Source organism: Equus asinus, chromosome 3 (assembly GCF_041296235.1).
Source record: "Equus asinus isolate D_3611 breed Donkey chromosome 3, EquAss-T2T_v2, whole genome shotgun sequence".
NCBI classification, from domain to species: Eukaryota; Metazoa; Chordata; class Mammalia; order Perissodactyla; family Equidae; genus Equus; species Equus asinus.
Genome location: NC_091792.1, coordinates 75,987,302 through 76,007,497, shown reverse-complemented (window position 1 = coordinate 76,007,497; position 20,196 = coordinate 75,987,302). Strand labels below are relative to the sequence as shown.

The 20,196-nt window shown below is 42.3% G+C and overlaps 1 pseudogene; it reads left to right on the top strand.

Moving 5' to 3' along the window:
* The first annotated feature begins 69 nt into the window (after positions 1-69).
* The window catches only part of LOC139044915 (sodium/hydrogen exchanger 9B2-like), a 56,240-nt pseudogene continuing 36,113 nt past the window's right edge, over positions 70-20,196 (top strand).

Below are 20,196 nucleotides of genomic sequence, written 5' to 3'. Positions count from 1 at the left end.
CTCGAGGTCTGGCAGAAGTGCTCTTTTATTAAGAGAATAGCATGGAGTAGCATGGGGACAGGACCCATGGACAGTGAAGAGCTGCAGGCATGGGGACAGGACCCAGGGGCGGTGAAGAGCTGCAGCATGGGGACAGGACCCAGGGGCGGTGAAGGGCTGCAATGGGTTGAGGGTAGGGCTAAATTTATAAGGCATAGGTATGTGAGTTATTTCTTTACAAGACAAAGGAAAGATCATGAAAAAAATGTTAAAATGGTGTCTTTGCAGGTGGCGTCTGGTTATTGGGTGGTCCTAGAACTTTGGGTAAGAATCAGATCAATGAGGTCAGGATGTCCTGTGCTTCCCGGAGGATGATGTAGATCGGTATGTAGGCCAGGACGCCTTGGGCTTCTCTCCAGCGGGCAGCCTTGATCTGCATCAGCAGTATCATCAGTTTGAGGGATATTTTTTAGATTAAGTATAGATTTCTTCACCAAATTCCAGGATAACAGACAGGAGGATATAAAACTTAGAAATAGTCTCTGGATAAATAAATATAAATGAATCATATAACAGGAAACAAAACTAAAGAAAATAAAAGTTCCAAGAAAAAGTTCAAGTAAATTCATGTATGAGAGAGTACTAGGAAGTTTTTTCTTGTTCTTTTAGTTTTAGCGTTTTGTGTTTGTTTTTTATTTGTAGCTACCTCAAAAGACCAAATGGTATGATGCACATATAGATAAATGAGCAGTCTTTTCTCTTAGAATGTTAATTAATATTAACAAGGAAATTTTTAATGGACAATGAAAGGATAACATTTTGTTATAATAATTGCAGTGGATTCTAACATTAACTCATGACCCTCAGGGTCAGTTCTCTCAGAGCTAACTGTGAACTATAAAACAGTGTCAACAATAAAAGTAAACTGGAGCCCAAAAGTTCATGTTCTCTAAAGTAAGGTTAATTAATCAGGTTGATGGATCAATGAGGAGCATATGACTGAAAGAAAAGGAAAAATACATTTCACTCCTGTGGTAAGAGGAAGCTGGATGTCACCAGAAGCCTTTCAAGCTTTAGGGAGGAAGAGTCAGTGTAGGAAAATAACCATTGTAGACGGCCTGAGCCAGGTCATGGGACGGGACTTGGGTTCCTCCATCCTGTCCACAAAGGAGCACCTGAGAGACGAGGAGGAGCGGCTCCTGTCTGCTGGGGATGGTCCTGGACACTGTCTGTCTCGCCTGAACAGCGGTGATTAAAACTGGCAGTTGCTTAAAGGAGTAAAAAACAGGTAAGAAATTCTTTATTTCTGAAGGACATGGAAATGCCCCGGAAGGGGCGCGCGCCCAGGCTCACACTCGGGTGGCGGGGTCAATCAGGGAAGGCAGACCCGAAGCGGAAGGGAGGGGAGGGGAGGGGAGGGACGCGGGCTGCCGCCGGCACCACAGCATCCACGCGGGCCAGCGGGAGGCTCGAGCCAACACGCGGCCGAGGGGACGAGCCGCCCGCCACGCCGCTCGCTGCAAGGGTCCTGTTCTCGCGGCGCCTCGGAGAAGACGCGCCGCGGTGCGCCCGGAGCGCGCGACGGCCCGGCCCGGGAACCGGGCTCCCCGCCGCGGGCTGCTGGCCCGCCCTCCCCGCGCGGCCTCGTCCGACCCTTCCCGCCGGCTCCCCGCCCGCACAGCGCCTAAGGCCGCCAGCGCCGCGCCGCCGAGCCCCGGACCCGTGGAGGCCGCGGGCCCGCCCGGGTCTCCCGCGCCGAGAGGGCGGGGCGCCGCCTGGGGCGATGCGTGCGGGCGCCCGCCCGGTCGTCCCTGGGCCGCGGCGCAGCCGGGTCCCCCGCGGGCCCGCCCGTCCCTGAGCCGCGGCGCAGCCGGGCCCCCCGCGGGCCGCGAGCTGGGCCCCCGAGACACCAGGGTAAGCGGAACCGGCGGGGCCTCAGGGCTTGCGGGCCGGGGGCGCGGAGGCGGGCGCGGCCCTGGGGTGCGTGGCTGTGTGCGCGCTCACTTGTTAGTTGTTGCTGCCGTGGGTTTCTCTCGTTTATTTTAGTTCTTAAAACAACCGGAGGGTGTGGCTCCTGTGGGCCGAGGTGCCGCTGCGCCCAGACGCCGCCGCTGGAGCCGGCACCACTGTCGAGTTGGGGGCGGCCCTGCTGCCCGGGCCTCCCGCGGGGGCGTCAGCGGCCCTGCAGCCGGCGGTGCGGGCTCTGCCGCCGGGGCTGCGTGCGCGCTGCGGGGCGCGGAGAGATGCTCCTCTGCCTTCTGGCTCTTCTGGCCGCTCTATGATCAGATCGCCACGAGAGACTCTAACGGGAGAAGGAAAGCCTAATAGCGTGTGTACACGAGAGAAACCCAGGAAAACAAGTAACTTGCCAAAATGGCCGAGGCCCTCGCCTTAAATGCCATCCTCAGCTGAAGACAAAAGATGTTGGGGGTGGGGAGAGCCAGGGGCTTCAGAGGGTAGGAAGGCAGTTCACAGGTAGGAGAAAAGGAGCAAACATTTGGAAAACAAGTGTTTGGCCACGCAGAAACAGAAGACAGAGGGGAGCCCAGCAAACAGGCTTTTCTAGGCTCCTCCCGCTCTACTGCCTCGTTCTTGTCACACCAAGGTGACATAGCTCGCTTCCTGAGACAGGTTTTTGTATCACTTTTAGGCGCTTAAAGTGAAGGTAACAAGAAAAACCTCTGAGTCTTTTTTTTCTTACAAATAATCCTAAAATAATGTTCATGTTGAAAGAACACATTTTGGGGTCACACATTTTGTTCCGCTTCAGTACACTCTGATGCTTGCACAACAAAATTGCCCGAGAACGCATTTCTCAGAACTATCAACATGTCAAGTGACTGTACTTCCCAGGCAGCAGCCTGTTATCTCACCCTAGAAGCTGGTGTACTTGTTGCCCTAGAAGATTAACAGCAGGAAGCCACATTTCCTTTAGCCTCCGGTCAAGAAATGGATAACATGAGTGGATAGAGAGAGGCAGATACCCTACTGAGACAAGTCAACCTCTGTTTCCACTGAAAGACTAAAAGCCCTTTTCAACCCCACTCCATCTCTCTAATGGGGCCTCCGCCTGAAGTTATTGCTGCTACAAAGTGCTCTCGTGAAATTCTAGTTTACTGTTTCCAAGTCAAGAATGTAACGTTTCAATTCAGCAAGTACCCGTGTGTCTTCTCTGGGCCACGCAGGCATGGGGACAGGAGATACAAATATGAATTAAATAAAGTTTCTGCCATTCAGTAACTCAAAATCCAATGGATCAGAATATACCTAACAAAAAATTAGGTAGTGGATTCATGGTATGCTAATGATGTGAGCAAAGTGACTGAATCGCATAATATATTTTCCAGCATATTTTGCCTGTATTTTTATTTTTTAATTTTTTCCTTTTTTTAGGATTTCCCTAGAAGGCATTGTAGAATAAGTGGGAAAAGGTCGATGATGTAGGTCTGAGCCCTGGGGCCTACACCAAAAGTTGCTATCCTGGATGTGGAAGTTTGGCCCTCACATCCATTCCTGCTTGCTTCTTGTATGCCTCTTTGTACAGGCGAAACTGGAAAGCTAAAGTATTTCCTAGACTCCCTCGCAGGTAGAGTTCTGGATGTAAAATTAGCGTCTGGCAAGTAGATGACTTGCCTGAGATTTCGAAGGCAGGGATGAGGCAGAGGCATCTCCCTGCTATTTTTGGCGAATTTCTGTTGACAAGGACGGTGCAGGAGATGCGAGTGTCCAGTCTCCAGAACTGTGGGTGTTGGGAGGGCCTTACAGCAGCAGGGACAGCCAGGTCAGCGTTGTCGTGTTGAAGCACCAGCTCTCTGGCTGTCCGGAGGTGGTTGAGGGAGGTGGGAAACATCTTCTGTGTTCTCTGTCCAGGCAGCTTCCAGATCCCAGCCTCTCTGGGTCTCAGCTACAGTGTTGTTCTTGAACGCTGTAGTCCCTGTGGGGTCTCCTGATTGAGGCAAAAATAGTACATTCCCCAGTGGTTCAGTTACTAGTGTTCTAGAAGTCCTTCCTGGAGGCCCAGCGTAGACCCTGCTCTCTAGCCTTTTCAACAGTTCACTCAATTCCCTGTAGAATCTCTTTCTGCTTAAAATACCTGGAGTGGTTTCTATTTTCTGCGCTGACTCATTAATATGTTTGCTCTGTAGCCTCCAAGAGTCATCTAAACCTAATCTCTTCAGTTTCTTTTGATGGGAAGTGAAGACATGAGATGAGGCCCAGGGGCCTGCAGTGATCTGATGCCTTCAGCTGGGCTGTGCCCTCACCGGGTGCTGCAGACCCCACATTGAGTTTATCCCTGAAGGTATTTGAGTTTGTTACGCATAGACTAGATTATCTCTGACATCTCTTGCTGTACAAATATAATGTAAACGCCTTCTTCATTTAAAACATTTACAGAATGTATTCTGTAACAAGAAATTGTTGAGTATCTGGTTCATGCCCAACTGTTTCCTAGTCCTATTGATAATTGATAGGCTGCTCACAGACCCCAATGATAGAACAGATGTTTCCTCTAGGGGAAAGGGTTTACATCTTTTGCACACAAAGCCTAGGAACACAGTATGTGGGGAATGGAGCTGCCTGTATATGCACTTGTGTGAGGCGGTGGTGTTCTCAGTGTTTTTAGAGTCATGTATCCTGCATGTTAAAGAAAGCACAATTATGATAAGTTCTAAAGAGTTTTTAACAGCTTTATAAAGTTATTAAAGATATCTTGTTGATATCATAAAAGCTCTTTGCCTTTTTCGAAATCCATTCCTTTATTTTTCTGTGGTTTACATGAAGGACTGAAAGGTTTGAATTTACCAGTGTCCCTTCAGCACATGTATGCTTTCTTCTCAGGGAAAATCCTATAAAAGGAGGAGAAAGCATTGAGGGGACTATTTTGGGACTGCATGATGTACTTAGTACTTTTTTAAGATTTTCTGTGACATAGGCATTTTCACCATTTTACTGATGAAGAAACTTATCTGTACTGGTTAAGTAACTTGCCCCAAATGGCCCAACTAGGAGGCAGTGACACAGGATTTACAGTAAGGATTAATCCCATTGTCCTCTAACCACTCCGCATCTTGCCGTTTATGGTGTAGTTGATGCAGATATACACAGAGTTCCCTACAGACACATTCTCTTTCACCTCTCATCCTTTAATCCTGTGGTTTCTCTGCCTGTACTGGTCTTTATTTTCTTCACAAGAGTGGGTCCTCTTTCAAGGCTTGACCCCAGCCAAGTAGGCAATACCTCCTTTCTCCGTTTAACTATGTGACTGTACTTCTCACATCACAATTAAATTACCTTGAGGTAACACTAGCTGCTATAACAGATAAACTCAAAATCTCAGTAACAACACAGAGGCAGCTTATTTCTCCCTCATGGAAAGTTCAATCAGGTGTTCAGCTAGTGGCCTTCTACTCAGTGATTCAGGAACCCACACTCTTTTTATATTATGGCTGTGCCATCCCCTAAGACCGTCGAGTCCTTAGTTTGCAGGCAATGGACAGGAAAAGAGAGGGTATGTGGAAGACTGCATGAGAGGTTTCTTACAAGTGAAGAGTAGAAGTAGCAGACATTGTTCATGCCCACGTCCTGTGGCCAGAGCTCAGTAACATGCCACACTGACTTGCAAGAGAGGCTAGGAAATGTCAAATACCTGTGTGCGCAGGCAGCAGGGGAAACTGGTTTGATGAACACATATCAGTCTCTGTGCCTCCCTTAAAGAATAGAGACTGCATCTCAGTCATCTTGGTATCTTATCCAGTGAAAGTCTGATGAACGTCACTGATTTTGAAGTGATGGGGTTGCTGTCTTATGTGCCCCAAATTGAAACTTACTACATTCTATTATGGTTGCTTAAGGAATGATCTGTCATTCTCTGATTAGGTTTTAACCTCTGAGTAGAGGAACTATGTCAGACTGTTTACTTTTGAATCCCCAGCACAAGGACTAGAACATAGCAAGAGCTTAATAGATGTTTGTCAAATAAGTGAGTGAGTCCTCAGAGAGAAGAAAGAGGGACAGAGCTAGTCTATGTGGAGTTAGGAAATACTAATTGAGAAGGTGACTTGTAAGTTAAATGTTGAATGACTGATAGAATTTTACCAAGTAGAGAGAGCAAAAAGGAAGTGCAGGCAGGGATGGTAGTGGTGTTGTGTTACTGTTTTGTTTGTTTCATGGGTAGAAATTTAGAAAACAATCACATGTTTATAAGCCCAATTTTTTTTAATTCGATATTCAAATATTACAAATGAACTTCAGGGATGGGGAGGGAAAATATACAACTTTACAATGTATATGATCTCTATTGACTAAAAGGGTGGTCCTAAAAACCTTGGTATTGGTCTTTAGCTACTAAAATTGTTATTTTCGGTTTATTTGTTGAGATATATCAATACAAAGGCAGTGTTCTGGTTGTGTGTCCTCTGAAGATTTTGCACCATGTCAAGAAGCTAGGGAGATAGATATGTGTGAGCCAAAGGTCCCTCATCACTGCTCCTCATCAGAACTTCTCAGAGCTGGCTCTGCGTCAGAATCACCTGTTGGATTGGTTAGGGTGCTTTTGGCTGCAAGTAACAGGATATTTGGCCAAAATTACTTTCAAAAATACAGGTTTAATTTTTCCCACACAACAAGATGTCTGAAGGTAAGCGCGTCCAGGGTTTGTTCGGTCCCCAGTGATATCAGGCTCTAGGTCACTTTCTATGAGCCAATCTTGCCTTTTTCTTCATGGGTGAATGATGGCTGCTAGAGTTCCAAGAAACATAGTGCCCCTCCACAGCTCCATTTCCACACACACACACACACACACACACACACAATTTAAAGGCACAAAGAGGAGAGGGTTCTCTTGCTTCCCTGTCTTTTTATTAGGAGTCTTACCCAGTGGCCTCCAATAGCCTTGCTCACAAACTTCATTGGACAGAGTGAATTACGCTCAGCTCTGAACCACCAGCCGGCAGAGAGGAATGGTGTTAGAGAGATTGATTTAGCCCAGTCGTGATTTACCCCTTGGGGTGGAGGAGGGCCCCACCGGCATGCCTGAGCAGTGGTTTTAGGTAGTTAGTAAGTCCTGTCTGCCACACTTGGGGGGTTCAGTCTCTGGAGATTCTGATTGTAGTAGGCCTAGAAATAATATTTTAAACTTTCAATTAAATGCTTTTTTCCTAGGTGAGGAGAGAGATTACAAAGGAGAAAAGCAAGTACTGGGTCCTTTCTTACCTAGGGATAATTTCCTTTCATTCATATCTCATTATACAGTGTTTTACTTTACGTGTCTGTATCAGTTAACCAAACAGCAGAGCAGTTGTTTTTCTCTGATAACTTGGTCCCATGTGGTTGGCACGCTAACACTTTCAGATGAGGTCGTTCTTGTTCAGGGAAACATTCTCAGTCGTTTCAGTACTTATTTATCAAGGACATTTTAAGCCCTACTCTTCACTTGATCTGAATTCGTCACGGCTGGGCAGTGCTCCTTTTGGAAAATGAGCCTTAGATCAGAGTTGGTTAGCAGGACCCAGGAACTGGAAGGTTTCTGTATGTTCTATATAGAAGTACTGCGTGAGACTGAGAACCCCCCCTTTCAACACGTGAATGGATAAACCCCGAAGGTAGGTGATGTTTATCATTGTAATCATTATAGAAGGCTTCATGAACAGTCCTGGAGATGCTCCTTCAAATGTACGAATACAGCACATATTGTACTCCAGCAATATATGTAAATTCTCAATAAGAACATCCCAGTAAATGTTGGACAGTCCATATCACAGACAACAAACAACAGGAATAATCAGCCTTTATCCATGTAATGATCTTTTAGCAGTAATTCAGTCGATAGCAGTAAGCCTTTGGACATTTGCAAATCATAGTTCTTTTATTTCCTCTGAAATATTACTGAAAGCACTTTTTTTTTTTTTAAGGAAGATCAGCCCTGAGCTAACATCTGCCTCCAGTCCTCCTCTTTTTGCTGAGGAAGGCTGGCCCTGAGCTAACATACATGCCCATCTTCCTCTACTTTATATGTGGGACGCCTGCCACAGCATGGCTTGACAAGTGGCATGTCGGTCCGCACCTGGGATCCGAACTGGGGAACTTTAGGCCACCGAAGTGGAACGTGTGAACTTAACCACTGTGCCACCAGGCCAGCCCGCAGAAAGCACCTTTAAACATTTAGATTAATAAGATAACCTGAAAAAGAGAAGGCTGATTTAACAAACATCTCCTCTATGTGAAAGCGTGTTTACAAAAGGGTTTTAATTGTGCTTCACTTGCCAGAAGGAGCAGGGCAAGTGATAGGCTCCTTCAGCTCCACCTTTTCTCTGTCCCATTTGTTGGGTTTCAGGAAAAGGTTTCATTTGGTGAAAGATTTTTGGCTTAAGAAATATTTGAAAACTGCTGTAGAAGATTCTAGGCAGTTCTCCATTTTCTTAACCACAAAAACAAAAATGACCTTAAATTGTAGCGGGTGGGATTAAGTTACCTAAAGTCAAATGACGAGATTCTATCTCTGAAAAATAGTGTTACCAAGGAAAGCTGTATTCCTTTTCTCTAAAGCTTTAAGAATTGCATAAATTTTTTCAGTGTATTTTAAATTGCGTAAGAAAGTCTTCTTGTAAAAATCCTAACAGTACAGAAATATAGAGAATGAAAATGAAATTTCAACCTCTTCAATTCCATTTTCCACCCCAAAGGCAACTACTATTAACAGACCTTTTTTCTCTATTTACATCCATACTCATATACAGAACTGCTCATCTTCTTGATGTGCAGTTTTCTCTCAGGTTTGGAGGAAAGACTAAGGAAACTGTTCAGGTCCACAGCTCTATGATTTTGGTGGCATATATCCATAATACTGGAAAGCAAAGCTCAAATTGAGCCAAGATTGTTTCTAAGTGTTTGGGTCAGTCCTGTAGGAAATTCTGTATACTAAGAATGCTAGAGAGTCAGCAGCCGTTGGCGTGTGTATGCAGGTGACACCTGACCTACTGACCTACATGCAAGTGGACAGGCAGATGGTCTTAGCAGCCACGTCCCTGGGCTCAGGTCAAACCTCCTTCTTCTATTGAAATCTGTATTTGAGTCACAGAATTTGATTAAATTCATGTTATTTACTGAATTTATGAAATCTATAAAATTTCACCATTTGACGCAGGATAGGTTTTTTTTCCTAATATAGTGTACAGGTTGTGATATCAGTCTGAATAAGGCACTACCTTGATGGAGAAGCAGAAAAAAACTTGTTTCTGTGTATAGGCGCTTTTATCTAAAATATCTTCCGAGTTCTCAGTGTAATTTTCTGATAAACAAAAATCTCTCAAAGCCTCTCAGCTTAACTGGATTTTTTTAAAAGAAAACCTCCTTAATTCTTAGAATCTTAAGACATGGTTAAGTGGCAAGGTGTCAGCCAGTTAACTATTAATTGAGAATATGTAAATAATATTTGTCATGAGAATAGGACAAAAGTTCTTGTTCCATTCATTTTGTCACCAATGTTGTACAACCATTTAGGTTAGTACAATTTTTTATTCATAATAAACTCTATTAACATTTCTAACAATGGGAAAGAGTAAAGCTGAACATAATACAAGGTAGAAAATAAAAATATTTGTATTTGCTTGTAGAAGATGTTTTCAAACTTCTTGTGGAATGTGTTTTCAAACTTAGAATTAACTATGAGTATATATGAGTGGGATTTTAAATAAAATATTATAGCAAAAATGTAAAAATATAATGTAGTGATTTGGTAGAGATGCATGAAGTCAATGATACAGATTAAAGAACCAACTCATTTCACAAGTTTTTACACGGTTTTACTGTGAGGCTTGGCTGACATTGGCTATTAGTTGAAAAAGTTACTTAGCTTCTCTAGGCAGTAGTTTTCTCATTTGAATGTTAAAGAGATTAGACTAGGATATTTCTAAAGACCTTTCCAACTTTTTTTATACCATTACCCTGTGATTCTTAATTTCTTGGAAACCACCTAGTTTCTCTGAATTTCCCCACTTTTTCATTTTTCCATCCCAGATACTCAGCATCTCAGATGCTTAACAGCTCTCTTAAACCTTCCCTGGGACTGAGGACTTCAAAAGTCTTCCGTGAACACAATGAAAAAATAATTAAGGTCCATTAACTAGAGTATTTTATTTAACCAACATTGTTTAAAAAAAGAGCATTTCACTTAAATTTATTTTTTGGATAACTGACACCTATTTTATTGAATACCAGATTTTTGCTTATTTTAACATTCTCTTTAAAGAAAATCTCTAAATTGTATTATATATTTTAATGCCTTTAATAACAGAAAATATCTCCACATCATTTTCTTTTCTTTTCTTTTCTTTTTCTTGGAGATGTAGAATCACCTTTCTAAACATCTCTTATAATACTGGGGATCTTTCAGGGCAGTTCAGGTATGAAGGTTCTTATGAAGGATGCATTTGGTGGCAAGTGACAGGAACCCAGCTCGAACTGGTGAGGAATTAATTGGCTCATCTAACTGAAAGGAGCTGCTTCTAGGTGTACCAACAATATGAGTATTAATCTGGAGCTCTCTCTCTCTCTCTCTCTTTGCATATTCAGAATCTGCTTTGCTCTATGATCATTCTTTGGAAGGCTTTTCTTATATGTCACAAAGATTGTCAACAGCAAGTCTGGGCTTAGCAACTCTAAAAGAAAGCAAGCTCTTTCCCAGTGATTCCAGGAAACACCATAAAGCTGACTCTCATTAGCCAGGTATGAGTCACTTGCTCATGCCTAGAACAGTCAGTGTGACCAGGGAAGGAGCTCCTCATTGTCTAGGCCTGTCCCCCTCTCTGGAACATTGGTGCAGTAGGGGGTTGGGGAGGTGAGGATGACGTGAGCCTCACATGAACCATGGATGGAGACTAGGGGAGCTGTGGATTCCACAAGAGAAAATTAGTGTGCTGTTGCCAAAAAAGGAGGGGAAGAGACACTTGGCAGGACAAAACTGTAAATACTCCTGTGGAAAAGACATTTATCCCCACGTTTTGTACACCTAGATTGCTCTTTTCCATCTCTTTCACTGTCAGCTGTCACTCGTGCTGTTGTCAGTTTGCTTCTTTACAATCTCTTCATTCGTTTGTTTTAATTTATAACGTCTTATCTTCTGAGGGTTTGGAAACCAGATGAGCAGAGTCATTAGAGTTGTTTTCAAAATAAGAGTTAATGGGCTCTGAATGAGGACTGGAGAGCCTCTCTCTGAGTAAGGGGTATAAACTTTCTACTTTTTAATGGATTTCATCACATTTCTTTTGGCCCTTCAAAAGTCATTTCTGGGGGCCAGCCCTGTGGCCGAGTGGTTAAGTTCACACGCTCTGCTTCGGCGGCCCAGGGTTTCGCTGGTTCAGATCCTGGGTGCAGACATGGCACCGCTCATCAGGCCACGCTGAGGCAGCGTCCCACATGCTGCAACTAGAAGGACCCACAACTAAAATATACAACTGTATACTGGGGGGAATCTGGGGAGTTAAAAAGCAGAAAAAAAAAAAAAAGATTGGCAACAGTTGGTAGCTCAGGTGCCAGTCTTTAAAAAAAAGTCATTTCTGCATATTTTCTGATTTCTTTGCCAAAACTGCTTTCTTAATAGGTGATATACTATTGTAATTTTAAGATCCAATGACTATGAACAGTAAATGCCATGAACACGGTTGCTTTAAGTAAAAGTTACATTTTTGTGATTTTTCTAAATTTAAGTGGGTTTCTGACGATAACTTACGTGTTCTTTTGGAAATGAAAACAGCAGAGAATAAACAAAGCTGAGCAGCTGTAAGTTGCTTTACTGGACTTACTAAAAGACTGGCATTTTATTTTACCTTTCCTCTTTGTAATACTGCTCTGATTGCAGATAAGTAGTTTAGCATTCATGGTGGAGTTTAGGGGAGAATAGGGAAATTTTTTTGAAACACAAAACTATGTATTTCCACAAATATCATATACTGTGCAACACACCAAGTTTTGATCATTTATGTTAAAAAGGACCAGAATAACATTAATAAAATAAATTCTCAAAGGCTTCATTTTAGTCAATAGTTTATCTCTACTAGAAATAATCAGTTGTACTTGTTGGCTGTTTAAAAATACTCTTCGTAAGTAGCATAATTGGCTGATTTTGAGAATTTGGTGGAGGTAGTTCTAGTGGCGCTGCCCAAGAGTTTCTATGTAATTCTACTCAAGAAAAAGGTGAAGAAATGACAGTGGTGAGTGTTACATCCACCTAATCAAGAAGCTGGCCTTGACAGAAAGAAGTAAAAAATATGGTCAAAGAAAATCAATGGGCTTAAGTAATAAATTCTTCAAGGTTAATAGGAAAAGCAGAAGGATTCTTAGAGATTTATGATAATTAGAGAGAAGGAATATGAGTGGCTTATAACCAACACTGTTGGATGCTTATCGTGTGCATGGTTGGAACTACTCTTGTCTCCATTTTGTAGATAAGGAATTAGTTAGAAAGAGGCTAAGCGATTTGGTATATGATGGAGCTGAACTTCAGACCCAGGTTTGTCCAACTCCAGAGCCAGCAGACCTAGTCACTTACTCTGAGATGAAGGGTCATTCTCTACAGAGGGTAAAGGCCAAGCCCCATGGTTTTGGACGTGATATTCCAAATCTCTACCCTCCTCCCCCGTTACTCTCAGCCTCCTCCTACATGCAAAGTGGGAGCAGCAAAGTTTCCCTCACACCCCACTGGCTTTCATGCTTCTATGCCCTTAAGACAAGGGTTTTCTGAGCCCAACATTTTCCTGTCAAAATGCTGTTCTTTCTCATTATGAGTCTAAATTTTGGAATAAGTTTTTTAATTCAAAAAATTATATATACATATATATAATATGTCATCATATATGCATATGTTTATTATACATAATAAAAATCAAGCTGAAGGTTCTTTGAGATGCCTTTCTGGCTAACACTGTGTTTTGTAAGGAAGAAAAATGGTGGTGGTGATGGTGGTCGTGGTGGAAAGGATATAATTTTCTTTGAAATTTTAAATTCAAACATCTTGGCACTTTGTTAAACAGAAAATGATTCCTTGAGGCAGGAGTCCTGTCTAATTAATCTTTGTCTTTATGGCCTAGCATAGTGCCTGGCACATATTAGGCACTTAAATATGTGTTGAATTAGATTTTCCCTTATCTTACATAATTTTTCCTTTGGTCCTACCTAGGTTTGTAGTTTGTACCTCTACTATAATATTCATCATACATGTTGCATTAGGAATAACTTTGGTTACTAGTAAAAAGAAAACTTGACTAATAGTGGTTTAAACCATTACCTCAAAGCTTGGCAGCCCAAGACTGATGCAGCAACTCAAGGATGTCATCAGGGAACCCACTCCACTTCTGTACTCTCTTTGGTATAAGGCTTTTTATTCTCTTGGTGGAAAGAGGGCTGCTGTCCCCCAGGTAGTGTATCTACATCCAAGGAAGGAGAAAGGGAAATGTTAGAGGTGAAAAGTAAACAGTATGATTCTCAAAAGTCCTTCCCTTATTATTTGGGAATGAAAGCCCTTCCCAGGGACTCCCACTTATGTCTCATTACATAGAGCTGGGACACATGGCTACCTCTAGCTGCAAACATGGCTAAGAATTGGATTATGTGGCTTTTCAGCCTCTATAGCCTGGGCAGCCAGGGGAGAAAAGGTTGAAGTGGGTGTTTACGAAGCCAACCTTGTAGGTCTGCCCTACAAGTTTTTAGTTACTTGGTATAAGTTTATGTTTCCTGGCATACCATAAGCCTATGGAAAACAAAGAATGTGTTTTGGCAATCTTTGAGTTACCCATAATAACCAGCAGGAGACTACCATAGCACTTATAGTGTCTAAGACATTGTGGCTACTCAATCAATGTTGTATTTTTTTACTTTAATTCAGAAATAAGAGCCGGGCAGGAATTAGTGACTCTGGTTTCTCTGAAAATGATGGAGTCCATAGATTTCTCTTTGGTGACTCATTTCCTCTATCAACATTGGAAAATTACCTGGAGCTTTCCTGCTTCATCAAGTTGGCCCATTACAGAGGACAATTTAACAGTAATATTGCCTGGAATGTGTAAAGTATAACTCAAAAAACAGGATGGGAGAGAAATCATGAACATATGATGGTCAACAAGGGCTTTTTTAAGAGAGATAAAAAGGTAGATAAGCAATAGGATAATATATTGTAATCAAAGAAAAGATTAGCAATTGAAAGTTAAGAATAATCTAAAATATCTTAGCCATTCAGAGTTCTAAGGGGAAAAATAAGTACAATTCATTCCTTTAAATGGCTCAAATTGCTGTCTGATTCATTTATTTAAATCCCAAATTGCTATTCTATATCTATACTGTTTCTCCTTCAGAACAGATCTTGTTCCTTTTCCCTCTATCATCTTACTCTTAATTATCAATCATGGAGAATGAAGATAAGACAATTGAACATGAAGATTTGGCACCATCCACAGAGATGAATAACATAGCCTCTACGGATCAAGAAACCCAGGTAAATCTGTGATCAAGTGTAGACCGTCTCAACCATTTCCTTAAGGAAGGGACTTCCAAATCTATGATAGCAACGTGTCCTCTTCGTTCTCTGTCACTCAGTTAACAATTCTCCCATTCTTAATCCCCAAGCTTGTACAGTAGGTGTGACTACCAATTTTCCCAGTCATTTTAGCAGCTAGCCCTACATAAAACTGCAGAAATAGAGAGCCTGTGAAATGCTTTGTGTTCGCAGCCTAAACCCTAGAATGCTTCTGGTTTCTTCCCTCTCTGTTTTTATTGCTTAAATTTAAGTAGATGAATGAATGTGAATTGTTTTTCATCACAGATAGTTATTTTTTTTCTGAACCACTTTGATATATTTACCAACTATTGCTTTGAATCATATCTTAAATAGGCTAATTTTTAAACAGTATTGCAAATGTAATGACATTGTATGTGACTCAGGCATTTATAATGCTACAATAGTGACTCAGTGGTAAACACCCCTAAGAGAGTTCTTGTTCCAAGCAGTAGCTGATTAGCTAGAAATGAAGCTGTATATTTCCCCTATGAACTGTTACCCTTAATTCTAATAATGGAAATTTTATTCGTGATGTGGTGGCTCAGTGAGTATAAAAATGGACAGCAAATGTACAGTTTTAAGTATTTTTTTAATTGCTTTAAACACAGGAGGAGACAGTTATGAACCTCAAAGGTACAGAGGGAAATGAACCAACAGAAGGAAGTAACCTATTGAGTAGCAGTGAAAAAAGGCTGCAGGAAACACCAACTGAATCAACTCATTTGCAAAGACTGAGACAAACATTTGCTTGCCTCCACATGGTTTACTGGATAGAGTGATAACAAATGGTATGTAAATGGTACGGGTGAATTCAGAAAGATGGTAAAAGATGAAGTTGTCATATAATGAAAGATTTCAAATAATATGGTTTAAAGGACAAAAAGAAGTTTATTTCTCTCACACATAAAAACTACTAGGTGGGGTCAGCCAGGTGGTGTACTGGTTAAGTTCACATGCTCCCTTTCAGCAGCCCAGGGTTTCACCATTCGGATCGTGGGTGCAGACGTAGCACCCCTCATCCAGCCATGCTGAGGCAGCGTCCCACACAGCAGAACTAGAAAGATCTTCAACTAGGATATACAACTACGTACTGGGGCTTTGAGGAGGAAAAAAACAAGAAAAAAGAGGAAGATTGGCAACAGATGGTAGCTCAGGGCCAATCTTTCTCACCAAAAAAAGGATACCTTAAAACCATATTTAAAAAAAAAAGAGGGGTCGGCCCCATGGCCGAGAGGTTAAGTTGGCAAGCCCCACTTTGGTGGCCCAGGGTTTCACCAGTTCAGATCCTGGGCGCAGACATGGCACCACTCATCAAGCCACACTGAGCGGCGTCCCACATGCCACAATTAGAAGGACCTACAACTAAAAATACACAACTATGTACCAGGAGGCTTTGGGGAGAAAAAGGAAAAATAAAATCTTAAAGAAAAAAAGGGGAGAGTAGAAACGGGTGGGCTTCCCTTCTGAAAAGAAAAAAAAAAGTTACTGGGTGAACAATTCACAATGGTATGTGTCTTTATTCCACACAGTCACTAGGGGCCCAGGCTGAAAAGCTCCACCATCTTCAACATGGAGGGCTTCCAAGAGCACTGTGGTCACCACCATTCCAGCTGTCAGAAAGAGGAAAAGAGCAGAGATCAAGGACCTTTTCCTCTTCTGCGTCAGAGTAATCTCACAGGATTATGTTAGACCTCCAATGAGAAAAGTGATTGAGAAATCAGTTGTAAACAGAAAAGCATTACATAAATGTTGGTTGTTATTACTGTTAAGTAATGCAACTAAGGTTTAAGCCAACACAGCTACACTTCCAAATGTCACATCATTTTATAAGGAAGAATCCTCGTTTGCAATTCAATTTATTCCCATAGAGCTGCTATTACTTAAAACATTTGGGAGGAGTGACGTCAGCAATATGGCTGAGTGAGCTAGTCCCTTCCTCGCTCTCCCTTTTGAGTTATAACTAAATGGACACTTACTGACCAACAGAGGAAACCCACACAGCACAACAGGATGCCTGAGAGACACACGCAGCTATAAATCTGAGGGTGGGTGGACTGGCCCCCCAGGAAGTGATGGAGACAGGTGAGCACACCCTGTTCTCCCCGCTAACCCTGTGCATGCAACACGAACACTCCAACCTGGTGCAAGCACCTGGAAAGTGGGAACACGCAGCAGGGCAACCATAAGAGGAGGCAGCGGTAACCCTTAGCCTGCACTCGTGGTTGATCTCCCAGTGGAGAGAGGGAGCCCACCACACCCCTGTGCGGTAAAGGAGCAGCCATAGCCCAGGTCCCAGCAGGGAAGCCCTGACCACCAAGCTCAGCAGCCCCACGGACTGCAGATCGTAAACAGGGACCTCAGCAGATTTCCAAGCTGGGGCAAATACTTCGCAGGTGTGCATGAATGCTCACAGTGCAGCTGTGCTCCCAAAGAGGTAACCAGTCCAGGCAACTGTGGGAATAGGTGTGGCAGCTTTGAACCCACATGCACTTACTTTCCTGGCGGGGAGGGGGAGCCCACCATGCCCCAGGGCTGTCAAGGAGCAGCCATAGCTCAGGTCTCTGCCTGGAAGCCCTGCCCACCAAGCTCAGTAGCACCACGGACTGTGGATCATAAGGGACCTCAGCAGATTTTTGTGCTGGGACAAACACTTCCAGGCACACATGAGTGCTCCCAAAGAGGGAACATGTCCCAGGCAGCTGTGGGAATAGGTGAGGTAGCTTTGAGCCCACTGGTGATCACTTTCCGGTGGAGAGGGGGAGCTCAGAGTGCCCCTGAGGCAGCAAAGAGTGGCCCTAGCCTAGTGAGGAAGCCCCGCCTGACAAGGACAGTCCACACAAGTGCCTGAATGCATCCCAGGCTGGGGCAAGCACCCATAATACCCCCACAGCTTCCAGCAGATGGGGTACGGCCAGAAACACTACTCCTGCTCCCCGCTAGCGGTAACAGGGGGAATCTGCATCCTAAGAATACCACAAATGCCACAACAAAAGATTAGTTCATCAAACACCATGAGAAACTGCAGCAACAATTCAGACCAGGAGGAAAATGACAATTCTCCAGAAACCAACATGGAAGATACAGAAATATACAAGCTAAATGACCGAGAATTCAAAATAGCCATCATAAGGAAACTCAACGATTTACAAGAAAACACAGAAAGACAGTTCAAGGAGCCCAGCAACAAAATGGATCTCTTCACCAAAGAGATTAAAACTATAAAAAAAATCAAGCAGAAATTCTGGATATGAAAAACACAAATAATAATCTAGAATCATTAAGAAATAGAATTGATCTTATGGAGGAAAGAATTAGTCTTCTTGAGGATAAAAATGTAAAAATTCTACAGGTGGAGGAGGAGACAGAACTAAGATTTTTTCAAAATGAAGGAATTCTTCAAGAAATATCTGACTCAATTAGGAAAAGCAACATAAGGATTATAGGTATCCCAGAGGGAGAAGGGAGGGAGAAAGAAGCAGAGAGCTTATTCAAAGAAATAATTGCTGAGAACTTCCCAAACATGGGGATGGTTTCAGATTTACAGATAAACGAAGTTAATCGTATGCGCAACTTTATCAATGTGAAAAGACCCTCTCCAAGGCATATAATAGTAAAAACGGCAAAAGTTTGGGATAAACAAAGAATATTAGGAGCAGCAAGGTACAAGAAGATAACCTACAGAGGAAGCCCCGTCAGGCTTTCAGCAGATTTCTCAGCAGAAACCTCACAGGCTAGGAGAGAATGGAATAATATATTCAAAATACTGAAAGACAAAAACTTTCAGCCAAGAATACTCTATCCAGCAAAACTTTTCCTCAGATACAATAGAGAAGTGAAAGCTTTCCCGGATGAACAAAAGCTGAGGGAGTTCACTGCCACCAGACCTCCCCTACAAGAAATAATTAAAGATGCCCTCACACTGGCAACAAAAAGGCGAAGGTCTACAAAGCTCTGAGCAAGAAGGTAAATAGACAGACATGATCAGAAACCTGCAGCTCTCTACCAGAATAGGAAGGTAAAGACTCAATTACAACTTAAAAGAGAAAGGGAAAGAAAGCATCAGAAGCAATGATAAACACTTCAACTTAGCCACAAACTCAGGAAATTAAAAACAGAGCATTGTGTAACAGCAATTACCCAGAAGGGGAGAGGAAATGGAAGGAACTTGCTTAGGTTAATGGCGATAAGAGGCTATGAGAAAATGGACTGTCTCATCTCCAATATCTTTGATACAATCCTCACGGTAACCACTAAACAAAAAAATCAGAGCAAAACCACAATTCACAAAGAGAGAGAACTGAGAAATCCCTCTTGGAAAACCAACAAAATGAAATGGCAGTCAGAAATGCAAAGGAAGAGAAACAGTGGAAACATAGAACAACTAGAAAACGAGATAAAATGGCAGCATTAAGCCCTCATATAACAATAATCTCTCTAAATGTAAATAGACTGAACTCTCCAATCAAAAGACATAGAGTAGCTGGATGGATTAAAAAACAAGACCCAACAATATGCTGCCTCCAGGAAACGCACCTCAGCTACAAAGACAAACATAGGCTTAGAGTGAAGGGATGGAAGACAATACTTCAAGCTAATGGCCAACAAAAGAAAGCAGGGGTTGCCATACTTTTTATCAGACAAGGCAGACTTCAAGTTAAAAAAGACAATGAGAGACAAGGAGGGGCAGTATTTAACGATAAAAGGGAAATTCCATCGAGAGGACATAACACTTAGTAATATATATGCACCTAGCACAGGGTCACCAAAGTACATAAAGCGATTATTAACAGACCTACAGGGAGAAATTAAGAGCAACACAATCACAGTAGGGGACCGCAGCACCACACTTACTTCAAGGGACAGATCATCCAGACAGAAATTCAACAAGGAAATTGCAGATTTAAATGAAACACTTGACCAGATGGAGTTAATGGACATATATAGAGCATTCCATCCAAAAACAGCAGAATATACGTTCTTCTCAAGTGCCCATGGAACATTCTCAAAGATAGACCATATGTTGGATAACAAGGCCAGCCTCAATAAATTCAAGAAGATTGAAATCATCCCAACCATCTTTTCTGACCACAATGCTAGGAAGCTAGAAATCAACCACAAGAACAAAACTGGGAAAGTCGGAAATATGTGGACATGCTATTGAACAACCATTGGATCATTGAAGAAATCAAAGAGGAAATTAAAAAATAACTGGAGACAAATGAAAATGAAAATACAACATACCAATTCTTATGGGATGCAGCAAAAGCAGTCATGAGAGGGAAATTCATAGCAACACAGGCCCACTTCAACAAGCAAGAAAAATCTCAAATAAGTAATCTTAACATACAGCTAACAGAGCTAGAAAAAGAAGAACAGATAAAGCCCAAAGTCGGCAGAAGGAGGGAAATAATAAACATCAAAGCAGAAATAAATGAAATATAGACTAAAAAAGCAGTAAAAAGGATTGATGAATCTAACAGCTGGTTCTTTGAGCAGATAAACAAAATTGACAGAACCTTAGCCAGACTCAACAAGAAAAAAAGAGAGAAGGCTCAAATAAATAAAATTAGAAATGAAAGAGAAATTACAACAGATACGGAAGAAATACAAAGGATTATAAGAGACTATTGTGAAAAACTGTATGCCCACAAATTTGATAACCTAGAAGAAAT